The following is a 21359-nucleotide window of genomic DNA, read 5'->3' on the forward strand; positions in this document are numbered from 1 at the left end:
CCACATTTCCCTGCCCCATCAAGACTAATACTCCTATTACAAGTGGGGACTATGTCATTGTCAATGACTTGTTGAGTTAATGGTTGTATCACAGTATTCGATATTTCTAATTCTGTACTTTTTCCATTTTATATTCTGAATAAATACATTAAACATTTCACTGTCTCCAGTACATTACATTTAAGTATTTTCACTTCATGCACTTTATCCCTTTCACACATGTTCAAATATCTGACCAGAGAACAAACACTAAATAGTCCAGGATGGGAGCTACAGTGTCATTGACGCTATTTTTAAATGAGTAGTGTATCTAGATTTCAGTCCAAAAGTTTTTCCACAGGTGCAGGTGTACTTCTTTGTATGACATCCTTGTTGATGTTGTTTCAACGACATCTTAGAGTTGAAGATCTTGGGGCATTCATTGCATGAATGGATCTCTTCAGTATGGGAAGCCTCATGCCACTTCATTCTTTTGAAACTCTTTGGCTCAAAACCACACACCTTGCATTTTTTAATGCCTTTCCCACTGTGTTTGCAACTGTGCTCTTTGAGATGTCTCCTTTCAGAAAATCCCTTTCCACAGAAGCAGTTGAAAGGAAACTTGCCAGTATGTTTCCTTGTATGCTTCCTGAGGCCAGTTTTTAGCTCCGCTGTCAGCAACGCGGAGCTTATCAAATAGGTTGATTTTCCGCCGTCGTCCGTCGTCGTCCGTCGTCGTCCGTCGTCGTCGTCGTCCGTCGTCGTCTGTCAACAATTGCCTTCTCCTCTGAAACCGCAAGTCCGATTGCTTTGAAATTTTATATGCAGTTCACTTGGGGTGACCTCACTTAAGTTTGTTCAAATCGTGGTGAAATTTGCATATTTGTATTTTTGGGGCATTTTTTGGTGTTTTTGGTAAAAAAATCTTCTTCTCTGAAACAGCTTGTCCGATTGCTTTGAAATTTGATACGCAGTTTACTTAGGGTGACTTCAGTCAGATTTGTTCAAATTGTGCAGAAATATGCAAATTTGCATTTTTAAGGCAATTTTTGCCATTTTTGGTCAAAAAATGTATTTCTCATAAATTACTCAACTGATAGTTTTGAAATTTGGTGTACAGGTTTGTATTGATGAACTTAGTAATATATATTGAATTTCTGATGAGATCTGTGATTTTGTATTTTTTGGGCAAATTTTGCCATTTTTGGTCAAAAAATGTGTCTTTCCAAAACTACTCATCTGATAGCTTTGCAATTTGGTATACAGGTTCCTACAGATCAGATATTGATGAACTAAGTAATATATATTGAATTTCTGATGAGATATCTACTTTTGCATTTTTTGGGCAATTTTTGCCAATTTCAGTCAAAAAATGTGTATTTCCAAAACTACTCATCTGATAGCTTTGAAATTTGGTATACAGGTTCCTACAGATCACCTTATTGATATTTATTGAAATTATGATGAAAATTGCAATTTTGTAATTGGGGCGATTTTTGCAATTTTTGGTCAAAAAATGTGTTTCTCAAAAAGTACCATTCTGATAGCTTTGAAAATTGGTGTAAAGGTTTCTACAGATGAGCTAAGTAATATATATTGAATTTCTGATTAATCTGTAATTTTATATTTTTGGGGCAATATTTGCCATTTTTGGTCAAAAAATGTGTATTTCCAAAATTACTCATCTGATAGCTTTGAAATTTGGTATACAGGTTTCTGTAGATGAACTAAATTTTATTTATTGAAATTATGATGAAATCTGCAATTTTGTATTTTTGGGGCAATTTTTTCCATTTTTGGTCAAAAATGTGTTTCTCAAAAAGTACTGGTCTAACAGCTTTGAAATTTGGTATACAGGTTTCTATAGATGAACTAAATTTGATCTTTTGAAATTATGATGAAATCTGTGATTTTTATTTTTGGGGCATTGTTGCCATTTTTGGTCAGAAAATTTTATTCTCAAAAAACTACTCATCCGAGATAGCTTTGGTTGACATGTTCTTGGGGGATGATCTGATGTGATACATTCAAAGTATGATGAAATCTTCAATTGTGTTTTTTGCAGCTTTTAGCCACTTTTTTCTGGCCACTGCATTGAGCTATCAAAGATTTCCACCTTCTTCATCAACATGTGTCAAAAATAGTTATTCTCTACATAAATACAGCGGAGCTATATCGGCCGCTAGGTCGCTTGTTGATTGGTAGACCTTGTCACATATCTCACAGCTGTAAGATACTCTCTTGACTTCCCCCTCGACTCTTTCGGCTGCATCGGTGTTTTCACTTTGTCCGGCAACTGCCTCATTGGAAAATCTCCAGCTTCAACACTGTCTACGTCTACTTCTAAAGAGTGAACTCTTTCTTCCAAATTCATATTTCCACTTTCCGCAACTGCCTCATCTGAAAAATCTCCAGTTTCCACACTCTCTTGATCTAGTTCTGAAGAGTGCACTGGACTCCTGACAGCAAACACCCTCAATGTCAGCAAATATTTTCAGGGCATCTGATATAAAATGACAAGCAAAAAATAAAATAATCTAATTACACAACTGAAAACAATCCTTTGAATTTTGGGTTTGCACTGCATATTGAAAATGCATGGAAAAAAACAAAAATTTTGAACGATTTACACACTTTGCTCATCATGTTTGTTAGTCCCCACGGACACCGTCAGGGGGGACTTATAGGTTTGGTCATGTTCATGCGTGCGTGTGTGCGTGCGTGCGTGCGTGCGTGCGTGCGTCCGTCCGTTCACGCAGATATCTCAGAGATGCCTGGAGCGATTTCATTCAAACTTGGTACAGGGATTATCACCTATGCCATACATATGCACATTGATTTGTTTTACGATCCGACTCAATTTCGCCGTCTGGCAGCCATTTTGTTTCCTGTATTTGATGTCGATGCGTATGTTCATGCTAATTTTTCAGTGATGCTAAGAGCAATTCCATTCAAACTTGGTACATAGATTACTCTATATGTTGTACATGTGCACATCAATTTTGTTTCCTATATTTTACGACTGTGCGTTCGTTCACGTAAATTTCTCAGCGATGCCGGGCGCGATTGCATTGAAAGTTGGTACCTATATTAATCCTTATCACATATATATGCACGCTAATTTTTGTAATGATTCGATCATAAATGGCTGTGTGACGGCCGTTTTCTTTCCTGTATTCGATATTCATCCACAGGGTCCCCAGGTATGATCCACAGGCATTCAAGGATGAAATTAATATTAATGCTGTGTCCATGCACAGGGGCTCATGAATGCAGATATCTGAGATATTCCTGTGCCAATTCTTTTTAAACTTGGTACAAGGATACTACACTGTGGCATACATATGCAGGTCCATTTATATTGGTGTGGCATGCATAATTAGGTCTAATTTGCATAATTCGAGATTAGAGCGCTGTTTCTGGTACAACTGTACCAAATCTGATGAAACTTTGTGCAGATGGTTTTAGTCCCCACGGACACCATCTGGGGGACTTATAAGTTTGGTAATTTCCGATGTGGGTCCGTGCGTGCGTGTGTGCATACGTGTGTCCATCCATTCACGCAGATATCTCAGGGATGCCTGGAGCGATTTCATTCAAACTTGTTACAAGTATTACTTCATATGTCATACAGATGCATGTCGATTTGTTTTGTGATACGATCCAATATGGCTGCCGTGTGGCCATTTTATTACGATTTTTTTCATGTATATAGCCATTACTCAGGCATGTTTCAACTGATTTTATTCAAAGTTGGTACAAGGACATTGACCAATGACATAGATATGCACACCAATTTGTTTTGTGATACAATCCAATATGGCCGCCTGGTGGCCATTTTGTTTTGATTTTTTTTCATGTACAGAGCCATAACTCAGGCATATCTCAACTGATTGTATTCAAACTTGTTACAAGGACATTGACCTATGTCTTACATATGCACGTCAATTTGTTTTGTGATACGATCCAATATGGCCGCTAGGCAGCCATTTTATTACGATTTTTTCATGTACAGAGCTATAACTCAGACATGTTTCAACAGATTTTATTCAAAGTTGGTACAAGGACATTGACCAATGTCATAGCTATGCACATCAATTTGTTTTGTGATACGATCCAATATGGCCACCGTGCGGCCATTTTGTTACGATTTTTTCATGTACAGAGCCATAACTCAGACATATCTCAACCGATATATTGAAAGTTGGTACAAGGACATTGACCTATGTCATACATATGCACATTGATTTGTTTTGTGATACGATCCAATAAGGCCGCCATGTGGCCATTTCATTATGATTTTTTCATGTCCTGAACTACAGCTCAGACATGTATCAAGCGAATTTATTCAGAAATATTTTTATCACTGACCTTATGAAGAAGACTCTATCCTCTCTGAGGACCTGCAATCAAAGTACCCATTAATAAGTGGGGACTGTGTCATCAACGATGACTTTTTACACTGTAAAACACTGACAGGCAAGTTATGGTAGGAGAGGAGCTCAAGTTCACTGAACTTCAAAAAGGTAATCAAATCAAAAGTGATAAATTGGCCAATGATTACTGGTTCATCTGCAATGGTATTCAAATGTATGAGTTTCAATGCAATGTGTACAAGGGAAATTAGCAGCAGAGGAGTTGGTTTTACTCGAACTATGGACATGAAATTCCTCTCTCTATTCAGTTCTACATGTTATCATCATTATTATTCGAAAAGCAGCTCAAGATCATGAAATTTGGAAGCAAGATCGAGTAAAAGTTCAAAAAATCGTCCTGCATGAAGGTATAGGAGGTTTACCACTCACTGAGTGAACTGACACGGTAACACTGATACTAAAATCTAACTTCGCGCTGATCAAGCCTCATGACGATAACAGAAGTGCGATCTATAAATCATTACGCGATTGATAGTGTAGTCCCCTTTTTAAACTCTGGAATTGACTCTACATCTGCACCAATCCGTTATATTTCATACTTAGTATAGCATTCAATTTATTAGTTTAATGAAAATGGTTATTTTTATCATAGAAAGACTAAAAAGAGAGTAAAAATTCTTTCAGCACGAAGAATCAATATCAATGCGCGAACTGACCTTGATGAACCGTGACCGGAGACATGGGAGAGTGTAAAACATGTTGGCTGCTTGCGCAGCTGATACACAGGACGTGTTGGACGTTGGTAAAGTAGCGCATTGAATTTTCGTACAGCGACTCGGGATGGAGTGTAATCCTAAACCTCAAATTTGTGCTCGGCAATATAACTCTAACGCTGAAAACATGGACAAAACCCTTTTACCTCGACCCATGTTATTAGAAGGCGAGATTTTGTTAGAGGCATCGACGGGACACAGACTGTAAGCTGCAGTGCTTTGTACGTACCGTATACTAATATTGATGGGATATATAGCTTGGAGCATAGCCACTACTCCGTTTGGAGGTAGTAGTGGGTCCTTGCTTAAACCAAACATTAGGTACAGATTTGCAGTAACAAAAGTCTACAACGTGTCCTTACAGACCATCATCAGACGCACATTTCGTTCGAAACTGTTTGCATTTTGGTATCATTCGCAGAAAATACAGGGTGTAACTTGCAAGACAGACAAGTCCCTGTTTTGAAAATTTGTTTCCCTAAAAATTCAGTTTTCGATCCAACCACAATTTACCCAACCGGATTGTCAAAGGGTACTTTTATTACATTGTGTCACTACAGTATATACTATAGATGCACTCTTATATCCATGCAATGCTTTCACCAGCTTAACTGAAGCTGTCCATTATCTAGCATTACCAGTTATTATAATTTAAAAAGTGGATTGTCTGTTATGAAATAAATGAACATAAAATATAAATGAAAGATCAATTTTGTGTTGCTTACATATAACTGGTCACAAAGTGCAACGGTACACAGTGTGTAGCGTGTACTCCCTGGTAATGAAACAGTGGGCAATATGTCAATCATGTGTTGCTGCATATTTGCAGCAATAACCTGGTTTGCCGCAAATTTGCAGCAACATAGTCGTTTACCGCAAATTTGCTGCAAACTGACTTAAGGGTTTGCAGGAGGGTCACAGCTAGCTGCAAACTTCTGCAACTCCTTCCTGCAAGCTATATGCTTGCTGCAGATTTGCAGCAAATTTACGGCAAATTTGCAGTAGAAATAATTTTCGGTAAGGGTTATTCTCCAATGTCCATCCATATGCTAAACCCAAAATCTGATTTCTTATCGAAGGCATTACCTCTGCATTTTTCTTGGTAATTTTGAAATATTTTAATTTGAAACAAAATATATTTTATGTTATCTTACCCATTAATTTATCTGCTAAATATTTTATGTTTTTATGCTCACCAGTTTATAAATGCAAAAATGTTTTTTGTTGTTATACTGGATGTCTATCTGTGTAGTGGCCATATTTGATTTCATGGAGTTCTGAGACATTTCGCATTTTGCCTCTTCATTAGGTTTCTAGGTAAGATCCATGTGAACTAGGAATGGCACGAACTAAAACCTATACCACAACCTGTGTAAGTCAGATAGAAGCAGCAGGTGTTGAAAGGTGAGTTTTATAAACTATTTCACCATACTGTGTCATTAAGCAGTGTTCATTCTAGGATGTAAAAACAAGGGGCCAGTGTGGGCCCCAACTCCTGTCCCAAGGGGCCATTTTAGAAAATCGAGGACATCATCATCATCACACATGTAAAAACCCTGAATTTTCTGCAAAATTTGTATAGTCTATCAAGTCAAGAAAAGGAGAATTAGTCTAGTCGGAAGGTAGGGTTCCCATGCACCCCATGGATGTATTTTTTTAACCTACATTTTTGTAATCCTTAGGGTCTATATTTAATGAATTTTGATGTTCCCAAAATCAAATCGTGTCCCATGGGTTTCATTTGGCGCCATCTTTGCCGCCATCTTGGCCGCCATCTTGGATTTCAACAATGGGGTAGGGGTCACGTATCTACCGCTCGACGGAAAGAGAAACAATACAATACTATAAACGTTACATTTTTTGAAAAGCCAAGATCATGGCCTTTTCATTGATATATAACTTAATAGGGATTAATTAATATTCGAACATCGATTAGACTTTATAACGGCCATTGGCCGTAAATCGTAAAATTTGCTAAATTTCACACCCTATAATTAAGTTCCCGTTCCTCCAAACAATTTTTCATAAGGTATTTATATATTTTTTGGAAGAACTCAGTGCAATAAACAAGAAAAACAAGATTAAAAGTATGTGTCTTGAGATTTAGTGGGTGCATGAGCTTGTTTTCTTATTACGCGGTATGCCACATATCCGTGTGTAACATAAGGGGTAGGGGTAATGTTTCCCTTTCTGTTTCGAATCATTAATGATGAAACCATAAAAATGTTACATTTTTTGAAAGTGCTGCATCAGACCTTTCTAAAAATATATAGATTTATGGGGAAAAATTGCATATTTAAAAGTTACAAAGCTTAAACCTTTCGGTTTGTGTCGATTTTAAGTGATTTTTTAAGAACGAAATTACAACATATGGGGTAGGGGTAATGTTTCCCTTTCTGCCTTGAACCATGAATTATTAAACCATATAAATGTTATACTGTTTGAAAGCTCTGAAATTGGCCTTTCTAAACATGTATAGTTTCATTGGGAAAGGTCCATATTTTAAAGTTACAAAGCTTATGCCTTTCAGTTTGTGTCAATTTTAAGTGATTTTTTAAACAAAATTATAATATAAAGGTTGGGGTAATGTTTCCCGTTCTGCCTTGAACCATGAATTATAAAACCATATAAATGTTATACTGTTTGAAAGCTCTGAAATGGGCCTTTCCAAACATGTATAGTTTCATTGGGGAAAGTTGCATATGTGAAAGTTACAAAGCTTAAGCCGTGCAGTTTGTGTCAATTTTAAGTGATTTTTTGAACAATATGCACAAAACAGTTAGTCCGTTGACCAGGTATCGAAATCATCCTCTCTAAGGCATTTTACCCACTATGATTTTCTGTTAGCTAGTATTCTCAGCTGTCATAATCTGCTTATTTTCCATTTAACTGATGGTGTGTGAGAGTGTAACGACTTGTTTGTGAAGGGCTGTCACGCCCTCAGTAGTAAAATAGGAATGGATTAGGGGTAACATATTTACCGCTAGTCGGAAACAAAAACAAAAAATACCATAAGCAATACATTCTTAGAAAGCCAAGATAATCCCCTTACCATTGGTATACAACTAAATGGGGATAATCGATATTCAAACATCGATTAGATTTTATATCGGACATGAAATGTAAATTGTAAAATTTGCTTAATTTCAAACCCAATGATTAAGTTCATGTTCCTCCAAACAATTTTTACAATGTATTTATATATCATTTGGAAGAACTTAATGCAATAGAGAAGTAAAAAACATTAAAAGAGTGTATCTTCTTGAGACTTATGGGGTGCGTCGGTTCTTTACCTAATATATGGTATGCCGTACATCCCTCTATAATATACATTTAAGGGATAGGGGTACGGGTAATGTTTCCTCTCCTACCAAGCGCAGCGAATAAGGAAGCCACATAAATATCATATCTCTTAAACACTAACGCAGTTGTTTTTCCAACAAGATATGGCTTGATGGGGTAAACTCAAAAATTATGAAGTGACAATGCCTAAACTCAAAAGTTTGTGTTACTTTACTGACATTTACTTGTTAAAAGGAACATAGAAAAATACTCTATAGGCATTAAATAGCACTAAAAAGCTAAAATGGTGGTTAATAAAAGACGTTTTACTTATTTCAATAACTCAAATTAGGGAAAGAAAGTTAACAGCTATAATATGTCAAAAATTATATATTCCAAACCCACAAACACTAAATTGGATGTCATAGTCGTCATGCAAAGATGATATGACAGCAGCAACAATAAATCCCTTTTCTTTAATAGGCCAAACCCGGAATTCGAATGGACCACGGTACAAACAAAGCCATGTGCGCAAACGCGCACAGACGTACGTGTTTTTCCATACGCGTTAGTACACATGTGGGTTTGTTTGTACTGGCATCACATGATTATTTGGGCGTACTGAGTCTGTAGAACGCATCGCGTCCTTTTTATTCCGGAGTAGAACCATTGTATCGCTAGAGATATATAAGCAATAAAGCACCACTCTGAAAGGATACCACACGGTTTCGACCGGTAAACAACATATACGCACGAACTTCAGTCGTGTGTATAAGGTGTGAAATGGTCAAAACAGAGCTCGAGTGGTGTACCCAACTTATAGGGGTTGTTTATCGCTATATTATATCAGTATATTGAAACTTGTGATGAAAATACAAACAATGTGAAAGAAACCCACTTTGGAGATGGGAATGGCCAACTTTACAGTATATCGTAAATACATGCACAGTCACGTGACCGTCTGGGCAAATCAGAGCTCACTATTAATAGTGTTACTTTTAATACCACACGGGAACACGAGAGAATCTTTTATCGCTGAAAACAACACATACACATTAATCCACAATATAGCTTCTCCATAATAAGATAAGATGGATCGACAACAATTTACCTTCCTTACCAGAAAACAAGAGATCATAACCAATTTTTCGAAATTATTTTACAACGCAGAACACTATATACTCCCTATGAGGATTACATTTTTGACTGGGTACTAAAATTCAATAGCAAAATAATTCCGGAACTAAAACCCGAAAAGCCAAATGTCACAGAACGCATTCAAATTACGCAACTAAATAGTAAACAGAAGGCGAACAAACACTCTCTAAACCAAGCAATAAAAAGGCTAGACAAACCTCAGAAAATGACTAAAAAGGCTTATATTCCCATTGACACCTCAATGTTTAAAATGCCTTGTGAGTGAATCTATCATTAGTTTCTTATCATGGATGACATTTAACCAATGTTAGACCCTGACGTCTTTGAAGCAAAGACCCTACAAACGGACGTTTTAGGGTCAATGCTTGAAGATACCCAGCATGATAGAATCAGAGAGACTAGATTGATCTAACTTTCGAGTTAGATCAGCCACCAGCACCTGAGAAAAAAGAAGTCAACATAATCATCAGAGTCAAGCGAGCTAGACAACGGCTTCACACATTCTACTCAACAGAGAGGACATTCTTACACAATTCAAAAAAAGCGTTCAAAAGCTTCGTTAAAGGCATTGTTCGCGATCTCAGGGACGGGCATGGCTGGTTGCGTGGCAAATGCAAAATGTTAGTCATGCTGAATCAAGGTGTTATCAAGTAATAGCTTATTTATAGATTGGGAAAATTCTAATCCTGATAGTAATGATGGAATATAAACTTTGTTAAAAGTTGAGAAAATTTGCCACTTCTTTGATTTGTATGTTTTACATTCCATGTTGTACTAGCCTGTACTATAAATGAACAGTCAATACATCCGGCAAGTATTCTGTGCTGTTCTTTTATAGTTAGGTCCCTGCAATCCGAGATAAGTCTTTCTATAGTGTCAACCATTCTCTTCGATTACTGTAATCTACTCCAATAAATTCCCATTTAACTAATTTGTATGATTACAGGGAAGCCTAAGCCTATCTCTTACAATCTAAGATTTGAGATATTTGACAACAATATGTATGCAATTTTCATTTTTTCATAGGCCTAAATAACACACAGAAGAAAGTCATACTCAATGTTTTGTCCAATTGAAAGTCAAATTTTCACCGAAACAAGTAGAGGTGGCCATCTGCAAGCCAAACGAGAATTAATATTAGCAAAGATGGATATTAATTGAGCCTTTCCCATTTCCGATCCCAGTTACTCATACAACGGGGTATAAGCGAAAGCCAAGAGTATCGAATGTGTTGAAACCTAAGTGGCCCCTATTCAGTACCACGTAGCCTACAGGTACACCTAAAGAATACTTACCAGGCAAAATACCGAGAGTTGAATTCCTTCAAAAGTGGCAACACCTGGAAAGACACTGCGGCAACCAATTTATCACCCTGATCTCTAACTATTTACCTCTACACCCAATAAAGCACCGGGACTCAAGACAGTTGTACATCACAGACTTAAGAGAGCAATCGAAGACACTCGCTACACAGAACGCAGGATGGAAGGCTGCAAAGACGATTCTTCAAATAGGCAAAAAAAGAGGCTAAAACCAACACAAACATTCATAGCAACGACGACAGGTCGGGTTTTCTTCCTATACTACGGTACAAAACCAAACCAAAGGGTCTTTCAAAGGCCACCGCACTTCCCTTAAAGCCCGGCTCGAAATGGACTGGGATCATGATTAGTGCCAAGTTTGGTTGGGCGTTTTGGGGCATGGCTCTGCATAATGAGTCTGTTGGTAACGGTTGCGATTGTTCGCATTATCTGCGGATCTGTTTGCTCTCAGATCACGCTCAGGCTCGGACTAATATAGATACGTACAGCCTCCGTTTCAAGGTTCGTTTCAGTCATGCCATGGCAAATACTCGAAATAAAAAAGAAAGGAAAACTATCAACTTAATCAAACAAGAGTTTGCTTGAATGAATTTACCGAAGTTTCAGGCCATATCAACGTTCGTTATGTGAATGATTCAGCTGCTGACCGCCATGTACATACGGAATATTGGCGTCATCTAAAGTCGAATAATTATCATAAAAGTAAAAAGCTTATATCTGGGCTTTCTAAGAATGTATTGTTTATGGTACTTTTTGTTTTTGTTTCCGACTAGCGGTAAATATGTTACCCCTAACCCATTCCTATTTTACTACTGAGGGCGTGACAGCCCTTCACAAACAAGTCGTTACACTCTCACACACCATCAGTTAAATGGAAAATAAGCAGATTATGACAGCTGAAAATACTAGCTAACAGAAAATCATAGTAGGTAAAATGCCTTAGAGGGGATGATTTCGATACCTGGCCAATGGACTAACTGTTTTGTGCATATTGTTCAAAAAATCACTTAAAATTGACACAAACTGCACGGCTTAAGCTTTGTAACTTTCAAATATGCAATTTTCCCCAATAAAACTATACATGCTTGGAAAGACCCATGTCAGAGCTTTCAAACAGTATAACATTTATATGGTCTCATAATTCATGGCTCAAGGCAGAACGGGAAACATTACCCCTACCCCTTATATTATAATTTTGTTCAAAAAATCACTTAAAATTGACACAAACTGAAAGGTTTAAGCTTTGTAACTTTCAAATATGCAACTTTCCCCGATAAAACTATACATGTTTAAAAAGGCCCGTTTCAGAGCTTTCGAACAGTATAACATTTATATGGTTTCATAATTCATGGTTCAAGGCAGAACGGGAAACATTACCCCTACCCCTTATATTATATTTTTTGTTTAAAAAATCACTTAGAATTGACACAAACTGAAAGGCATAAGCTTTGTAACTTTAAAATATGGACTTTTCCCAATCAAACTATACATGTTTGAAGAGGCCAATTTCAGAACTTTCAAACGGTATAACGTTTATATGGTTTCATAATTCATGGTTCAAGGCAGAACGGGAAACATTACCCCTACCCCTTATATTATAATTTTGTTCAAAAAATCACTTAAAATTGACACAAACTGAAAGGTTTGAGCTTTGTAACTTTCAAATATGCAACTTTCCCCGATAAAACTATACATGTTTGGAAAGGCCCGTTTCAGAGCTTTCAAACAGTATAACATTTATATGGTTTCATAATTCATGGTTCAAGGCAGAACGGGAAACATTACCCCTACCCCTTATATTATAATTTTGTTTAAAAAATCACTTAGAATTGACACAAACTGAAAGGCATAAGCTTTGTAACTTTAAAATATGGACTTTTCCCAATAAAACTATACATGTTTGAAAAGGCCAATTTCAGAACTTTCAAACGGTATAACGTTTATATGGTTTCATAATTCATGGTTCAAGGCAGAAAGGGAAACATTACCCCTACCCCTTATATTATAATTTTGTTTAAAAAATGACTTAAAATTGACACAAACTGAAAGGCTTAAGCTTTGTAACTTTAAAATATGGATTTTTCCCAATAAAACTATACATGTTTGGAAAGGCCAATTTCAGAGCTTTCAAACAGTATAACATTTATATGGTTTCATAATTCATGGCTCGAGGCAGAAAGGGAAACATTACCCCTACCCCATATGTTGTAATTTCGTCCTTAAAAAATCACTTAAAATTTACACAAACTGAAAGCCATAAGCTTTGTAACTTTTAAATATGGACTTTTCCCAATGAAACTATACATGTTTGGGAAGGCCAATTTCAGAGCTTTCAAACAGTGTAACATTTATATGGTTTCGTAATTCATGGTTCGAGGCAGAAAGGGAAACATTACCCCTACCCCATATGTTGTAATTTCGTTCTTAAAAAATCACTTAAAATCGACACAAACCGAAAGGTTTAAGCTTTGTAACTTTTAAATATGCAATTTTTCCCCATAAATCTATATATTTTTAGAAAGGTCTGATGCAGCACTTTCAAAAAATGTAACATTTTTATGGTTTCATCATTAATGATTCGAAACAGAAAGGGAAACATTACCCCTACCCCTTATGTTACACACGGATATGTGGCATACCGCGTAATAAGAAAACAAGCTCATGCACCCACTAAATCTCAAGACACATACTTTTAATCTTGTTTTTCTTGTTTATTGCACTGAGTTCTTCCAAAAAATATATAAATACCTTATGAAAAATTGTTTGGAGGAACGGGAACTTAATTATAGGGTGTGAAATTTAGCAAATTTTACGATTTACGGCCAATGGCCGTTATAAAGTCTAATCGATGTTCGAATATTAATTAATCCCTATTAAGTTATATATCAATGAAAAGGCCATGATCTTGGCTTTCAAAAAATGTAACGTTTATAGTATTGTATTGTTTCTCTTTCCGTCGAGCGGTAGATACGTGACCCCTACCCCATTGTTGAAATCCAAGATGGCGGCCAAGATGGCGGCAAAGATGGCGCCAAATGAAACCCATGGGACACGATTTGATTTTGGGAACATCAAAATTCATTAAATATAGACCCTAAGGATTACAAAAATGTAGGTTAAAAAAATACATCCATGGGGTGCATGGGAACCCTACCTTCCGACCCGACTAAATACTAGAGATTGGGTCCCCGTAACCAACCAAGCTTTCTGCAAAGTTGTCCCCTGTACGTATGCAACAGGCCCAACAATGGCAACAGCAAACTAACCGTTTGGTTTGATTCAATTTATGTAACTTATGTGATGAATTATTGATATGTTTGACTTTAACAACAAATTGCTAGGGACTGTGATTTTTTTTGGACTGTGGAAACGATCATGATCAAAGCTTAGCGCACCGGTAGGATTTCTCAGAGAGTGGCCCTTGATTTGCACGCATCGACAATTATACTCATACACTACCGATACAGCCCGAGAGTGTAACCCGTACGACCTAAATAAAGTGATCTATACATCAACTTTTAAACATAACTTGTATGTATTAGCAAATTTACGATCATTGGTTCTGACCAAAGGGTTTTACACAGCGGTGTTGTTCTATGCATAGACCTGGCTACTCTAGAAAAAGAGATATGTCTGACCTAAAATGTGTTGCTCTTCAAAACGATCATCTGGCCGGCCAAGCATGGATACTTTCCTTGCAGTGTTCAACATTTTGTTTGTATGGACGGTAGACGTTGCAAACGCTTCAATTTAAGGGATCCCCCAATCATCCCCTGGGTTCATCAACTATACTGGCGTTAAAAATCCGAGTGTCGACTAGCTTTTGACCATTACGCAGCGGCCAGTCCTGTTGTTTACATTCATCGGCCATCTATACATCAACTTTTTAACATCAACTTTTAAACATAACTTGTATGTATTAGCAAATTTACGATCATTGGTTCTGACCAAAGGGTTTTACACAGCGGTGTTGTTCTATGCATAGACCTGGCTACTCTAGAAAACGAGATATGTCTGACCTAAAATGTGTTGCTCTTCAAAACGATCATCTGGCCGGCCAAGCATGGATACTTTCCTTGCAGTGTTCAACATTTTGTTTGTATGGACGGTAGACGTTGCAAACGCTTCAATTTAAGGGATCCCCCAATCATCCCCTGGGTTCTTCAACTATACTGGCGTTAAAAATCCGAGTGTCGACTAGCTTTTGACCATTACGCAGCGGCCAGTCCTGTTGTTTACATTCATCGGCCATGCCACATGCGTACGGCTCCAATACACCGTTGCCCCTACATCAGTCCTTTCTACCCAGCTTCCTATGCACCATTATGTATGCTGAACTGGGTATTTAATTGCAAAGGTCGATGGGTTTTATATTTCACACTATGACTGAGGAAATGACCTTCGGGGAGCTACGCGAATGTATGAACTACATGAACTCTGTGTCATCGACCCATTCATAAAATGTTGCGCCCTTAGTGGCATATCGAACGTAGAAATGAGGGCCATTAGAGAATTTATTGCGCGAATTGCGCAATGGTGCGTCCTAGAATTAACTCTGATTAAAGCCCCAATAGTAATTTTATGCATTATTTTGATGTTTTTATTTTCTAACCAAAGTTGGTTTGTGTAAATGTGCTAACTGAAGGACGTGTATTGAAGTATCACTGCTCGCTGATTTAGACCATGCCTACACGTGTTAACAGGCTTAAATAATAAACGGGTGCCGCACCCATAAAATGACGCCCTCACGGGATAATACAATAAACAGTATTTCCTGCACATACACATCGTGATCATACCAGAAACAAGCATGATGCAATTTACTTGAATGCACAACACAGGATGGCCAACATGTTATTTTTGTAATCTGTATTTTCTCTGTCATATGATTAGTTTTTGAAAATGGCGGGAAATCTAAAACCTTTGAATTTACATGCCACTTTACTTTGACACTTATGGCAGCATTATACACTTTTTCAGTCTCTAATGGGTCTTATCCAAAGAAAACTCTTGGAAAACTAAGGATATTTTGAAATTGGTTTATTAAACATTTGCAGCTATTGGGGCTTTAAGTCATGTTTGCCTCATGGCAGTGGAGATAGGCTGCCAATTTAGAAGCCATTGGTCGTTGAAATAATAACACACTCTAGGAGGCAGGGGTTTCATTAAGAGCCGGCAGCCAGCGAAATTGACCGGTTACTCTCACGATTTCGCCGGCTACTTTTTTGGAAAATTGAACTCTTTCAGAGCTAAAATATTTTTTACCTTCTAAAATGATACGGACAAGTTTCACAAGCTGTGTAATCAAACTTTTCAACGGCTTGTATGTGAAACAAAATTTAGAAGACGAGCGACTACTACGATCGCCTTGTACTACGATGCAGCACGGTCTTGCGTATACTACCTCAATAAAAATCGTAATTGCAATTGACGATTCTATTGGCTACCTGAATTGCTGATTCTCATTTGGTGACCTTTATATACGCTAATGAAAACGTGCATACTACACCTGTCGGCCGTCGTTAGCTCAACTCAAAATGGTCGATGAACAAAGGAAGACGAAAGCGATCGCAAGGTCAAGCTTCGCTGTAAGATCCTTGGTTTTGAAGTGGACCAAGAAACAAGAGAAGGATAATTACGTGGATTAAAACTGTTTTCGAAGCCAATGACCGGATTTTTTTCTCACGAAAATTTTCCGATTACAGTTGGAATTTTAGTAAGCCGATGTGCGTTGCACTGCGGTAGGCGTAATTATGAAGGAGTTTAACCAGCTGAACGTATGATATGTACTGCTCTTTGGTCTATCGACGCCAATAAGAACGTCGCCCAGAGTGGTTACGATACAATCAGACCTCTAAATTTACTTCAAAAGTGATCGTCAGGTTAAATCCAAATGTGCGCTTCTGAACGTGCAAATTTTCACATCCTATATCAAGGTTCTTACTTTGCATACCCATGTAGTCAAACAACCTTGAGGATCTTTGATTCTATTTGCGAAATATGGTAATGATTCGTTATATAAGTTATCCTTTTACCTCTCTAGTGGTATCAAAGTTCTTCATCTACAGATTTCCATACCAAACATCAGGGTTCTTAATTTTAAGCATAACATTATGAGTGTTTCATCCAGGATGGCATCAACAAGGGGGATTTTCCCCCTTTTCCAGAAAATTTCGGGGGCATTTCACCAGTTCATGTGTTCTACTTGTACCTCTAAGGTGTGACTGGCACCATTTCATGGAAGGGGGGGGGGGAGTGGTCCTTGACAAATTAATTTGGGGTGCCAACATTTCAACAGAGGGGGAATCCCCTATCCCCCTGTCTAGATGTAACACTGTATAATATCATCTGCATATCAAATTTATATCATTAATAATAGTGAATCATTATAGTTTACCTCAAAAAAGCATAGAGGCTCTAAAGACTTGTTTTCTGTGTTCAAATTATCGTCAACATTACCACATTTTATCATTTTTAAATATAAATTATCATATTTAGGCCTAATCTCCCAGGAAAATGGCTTTTATGATATGAACACGAATTGCCCTGGAACACTGCTGACATTTCTCCTGAAAATACTAGAAATTCAAGTGACTGTAAGCTGTACTGTAAAAAGTAAATTTTAGCTCATTTTTCAGGGTTTCCGGCCTTCGGCTGGGAGGGGGAACACCCGCTCCCGGACCCTCCCCCGACGACAACCGCTTTGTGGTCATGGCAGCTGCAAGCCGCCTAAATTTCCATTCTAGCCCCCTACTTCAAAACTTAATGAGACCCCTGGGAGGGGTACAGGTGCCGCCAACTAGGCAGTTCATGCAAAAATGTGTTCGTGTGCAGTTTTTCAGATCAACACTTGGGAGCAAAAATCTATATTTACTGTGGGCGGGGAAGAAATTTTGTTATTTTCAGTGTGTGGGGAGAAAGTTTTTTGACAGTGAGTACCGAAAAATACGTAAAGGGAGGGGAAAGTCGTGGTTGAAAGTGATGGTTAATCACCTAGAGGGGAGCTATGTTCTAAGATATACTTTTAGTTGATGGCATGGTTTTGTGTTGATGTGGGTTGTTGTGGTGTCTAGGAATTTCAGTACTGGGGAGAGGGCAGTGGGGAGCTTGAATTGTGGGGAGTGGGGAGGGGCAGGCCATAGATACTTGAGGGCAGTGGGCATCAAAATTCAGTAGGAGGGTACATTTTCCATGTATGCCAGTGGGGGGGGGGGGGCAGTTACGAACAGCTCTAGCTTCCCCTCCAAATTTAAGGTAAAGGTCAAAAATAAGTAAAATATGTTTATCAGCCCTCAAAACATGTTTTGTGATGATTTTGTGAAATTAATGAAATTCACCAGTTCGCAGCACCTGAGGGTAAGATTTCGCCTTAGGCATCATAATTATTATCATCATGAACACCAACCCTCAGATGGGCAACAAATCGTGATCTTGCCCGTGCTAGCATGTGTCATTAATTTTATTATACCAAACAAACACTTTTGTTTTTGAAACTTTATTTCCAAAGTATTCAAGTATTGATCGAGACGTGAAACATTCCATTTATTGCTCGATTGCAATGTCACATGAAATTGAAGGTCAACTTAAATTAATATCTTAATCGAAGACATCGTACATATTGTCTGTGACAATCGTGGTTCTAACTTTACATTCATTAAATGGTTTAACATTTCTAAGATTCATAATTGGTATAAAAAAACAGGTTTGTAATTTTACTCTTTTTTTTGGTTTACTGAGCCTTCTTGATGTAATGCAGGTTTCAAATCCTAACACAGAAACTCCATTTTCTGTTACTGGACATTCGTAAGTCTCTATGGGTAAAAGACATTGAAACTAACAAATATTATTAAAGAATTTCTTGTATAATGTACTTAATGTTGTCGTTTCAATTCAAGATAATTTCTTATACTTTATGAAAAGTCATTGCTATACAGAAAATACCCAGCGAATGTATGTGATGATGTGATATGCGTAGAAATGATGCGGTATTCCAGAATGTATTAGCAGGCAATATCAGTGCATGCTATATGGCTATATCACCTAAGCCTGTTCTATCACTTTTTAGTCCCAAAGGACACCGTCTGGGGGGGGACTTTTAGGTTTGGTCATGTCCGTGCGTATGTGTGCGTGCGTGCGTGCGTCCATGCGTCCGTCCGTCCGTTCACGCAGATATCTCAGAGATGCCTGGAGCGATTTCATTCAAACTTGGTACAAGGATTACTTCATATGTCATACATATGCAAGTCAATTTGTTTTGTGATACGATCCAATATGGCTGCCAGGCGGCCATTTTATTACGATTTTTTCATGTACAGAGCCACAACTCAAGCATGTTTCAACTGATTTTATTCAAAGTTGGTACAAGGACATTGACCAATGTCATAGATATGCACGTCAATTTATTTTGTGATACGATCCAATATGGCCGCCGTGTGGCCATTTTGTTACGATTTTTTCATATACAGAGCCATAACTCAGGCATGTTTCAACAGATTTTATTTAAAGTTGGTACAAGGACATTGACCAATGTCATAGCTATGCATATCAATTTTTTTTGTGATATGATCCAATATGGCCGCTGTGCGGCCATTTTGTTACGATTTTTTCATGTACAGAGCCATAATTCAGGCGTAACTCAACCAATTTTATTCAAACTTGGTACAAGTACATTGACCTATGTCATGCACATGCACATTGATTTGTTTTGTGATACGATCCAATATGGCCACCATGTGGCCATTTTATGACATTTTTTCATGTCCAGAACCATAACTCAGACATGTATCAAGGGAATTTATTCAAAGTTGGTACAAGGAGATTGACCAATGTCATACATATGCACATTAATTTGTTTTGTGATACGATCCAATATGGCTGCTGTGCGGCCATTTTGTTATGATTTTTTCATGTACAAGCCATAATTCAGGCATATCTCAACCAATTTTAATCAAATTTGCTACAAGGACATTGACCTATGTCATACATATGCACATTTATTTGTTTTGTGATACAATCCAATATGGCCACCGTGTGGCCATTTCATTACGATTTTTTCATGTCCTGAACTACAACTCAGACATGTATCAAGCGAATTCATTCAAAAGTATTTTTATCACAGACCTAATGAAGAGGACTCTATCCTCTCTGAGGACCTGTAATCAAAGTACCCATTAACAAGTGGGGACTGTGTCATCAACGATGACTTGTTGATCTGTATCATGTGAGTGAAACTCAGCCAATCACAGTAACTGAATAACACATGATGTGTAATACTGGCAATACTGTTTACAACCCTAAAGACAGTACACGATATACATGGAAACAATTTCTTTTTTTTTCCCCTCAAAAAAAGAGAAAGGAAGCATTTAAGAACAAAGTATGGAGTAAATGAGTCTGAAAACCCCCTAATGGAGTTACAGTAATTTGATAATCGCAGGTAAGTCAAGTTGAGGCTTATTATTGACACCCAATTGGCCTTTGTTGCTGTGATTGGAGACAAACAGGTACACCATGCCTTTTCTGTGCTGTGATTGCTCAAATCACTATCATTTGTTTGTGTCAATTTTAAGCTGATACATTCATGAGAACATTAACTGTTATATGACAGGTATCAGTACTTTAAGTTGTTGCCTGCAGTGTTTTTGCCACAGCAATTAGAGTTGTGGTCACAACTCTTTAATTTTTGGTAAACAACAGAAACTCATTACCATAACAATTACATATATTTCATGCAAATTAGCCACCACTCTGCCAGAATAGATAGTGTTTAGCTCTAACTACATTCCATATCTATTTCATAAATAAAATTACCTTTGCTGAACACTATTACATGTACTTTTTCGTATTTTTTTTTGCTGTGCATCAACTGTTCTTCCCTTTTCATGTTTGAGTATTTTAAGTATTGATCTTCTTATGGTTACTAAGGGACTGGTCAGTTTCTTCGGCCTGGGGGGGCGGGTGGATTATTTTTTGCCGACGTCAAAAAGTGGCTGAACCCCCCCTATTCCAAATTTTGAAAACAGGGTGACCCCCCCCATTCCAAATTTTGAAAACAGGGTGACCCCCCCCCGGCGCGCGACATAGGTAAAACAAAAGGTGAACATAAATTACATATATATATATATATATATATACATATATATATATATGTATATATATATATACGTATATATATATATATATATTATATTTGACATTTTACATATATTTATATTTTAAATAGTCATTCTTTGTTTTAATGAAATTGTTGACATGTCAGTTGTAAGATAGGAATTTCAAAGTGTCAATCTTAAAGTTTGAATACAGTACATTTTGAATGGGCTGTATTTTGAATGAGCTGTGAATGTATTGCACACTTTCTATGCTTAACCAGATGTCCTGAACTGTTGTCAATCATTAATATCAAACAGGAAAAAGCAGTGAATCAAAAACTTGGGTGTTGAGACTTGCCAACCATCCAATTAAAGGTC

The 21359-nt window shown here is 37.4% G+C and overlaps 1 long non-coding RNA gene across 1 annotated transcript in view; it reads left to right on the forward strand.

Annotated features, from left to right (window-relative positions):
* LOC139144320 (uncharacterized) overlaps positions 1-20701 on the forward strand; it is a 58915-nt gene extending 38214 nt beyond the window's left edge. The window contains exons 2-3 of the long non-coding RNA XR_011554804.1: positions 6438-6532; positions 20243-20701. This is a non-coding gene — a long non-coding RNA (uncharacterized lncRNA). The remainder of the gene's footprint in view (positions 1-6437; positions 6533-20242) is intronic.
* The last annotated feature ends 658 nt before the right edge of the window (positions 20702-21359 follow it).

The sequence above is a fragment of the Ptychodera flava genome, chromosome 11 (genome assembly GCF_041260155.1).
Source record: "Ptychodera flava strain L36383 chromosome 11, AS_Pfla_20210202, whole genome shotgun sequence".
Lineage (NCBI taxonomy): Eukaryota > Metazoa > Hemichordata > Enteropneusta > Ptychoderidae > Ptychodera > Ptychodera flava.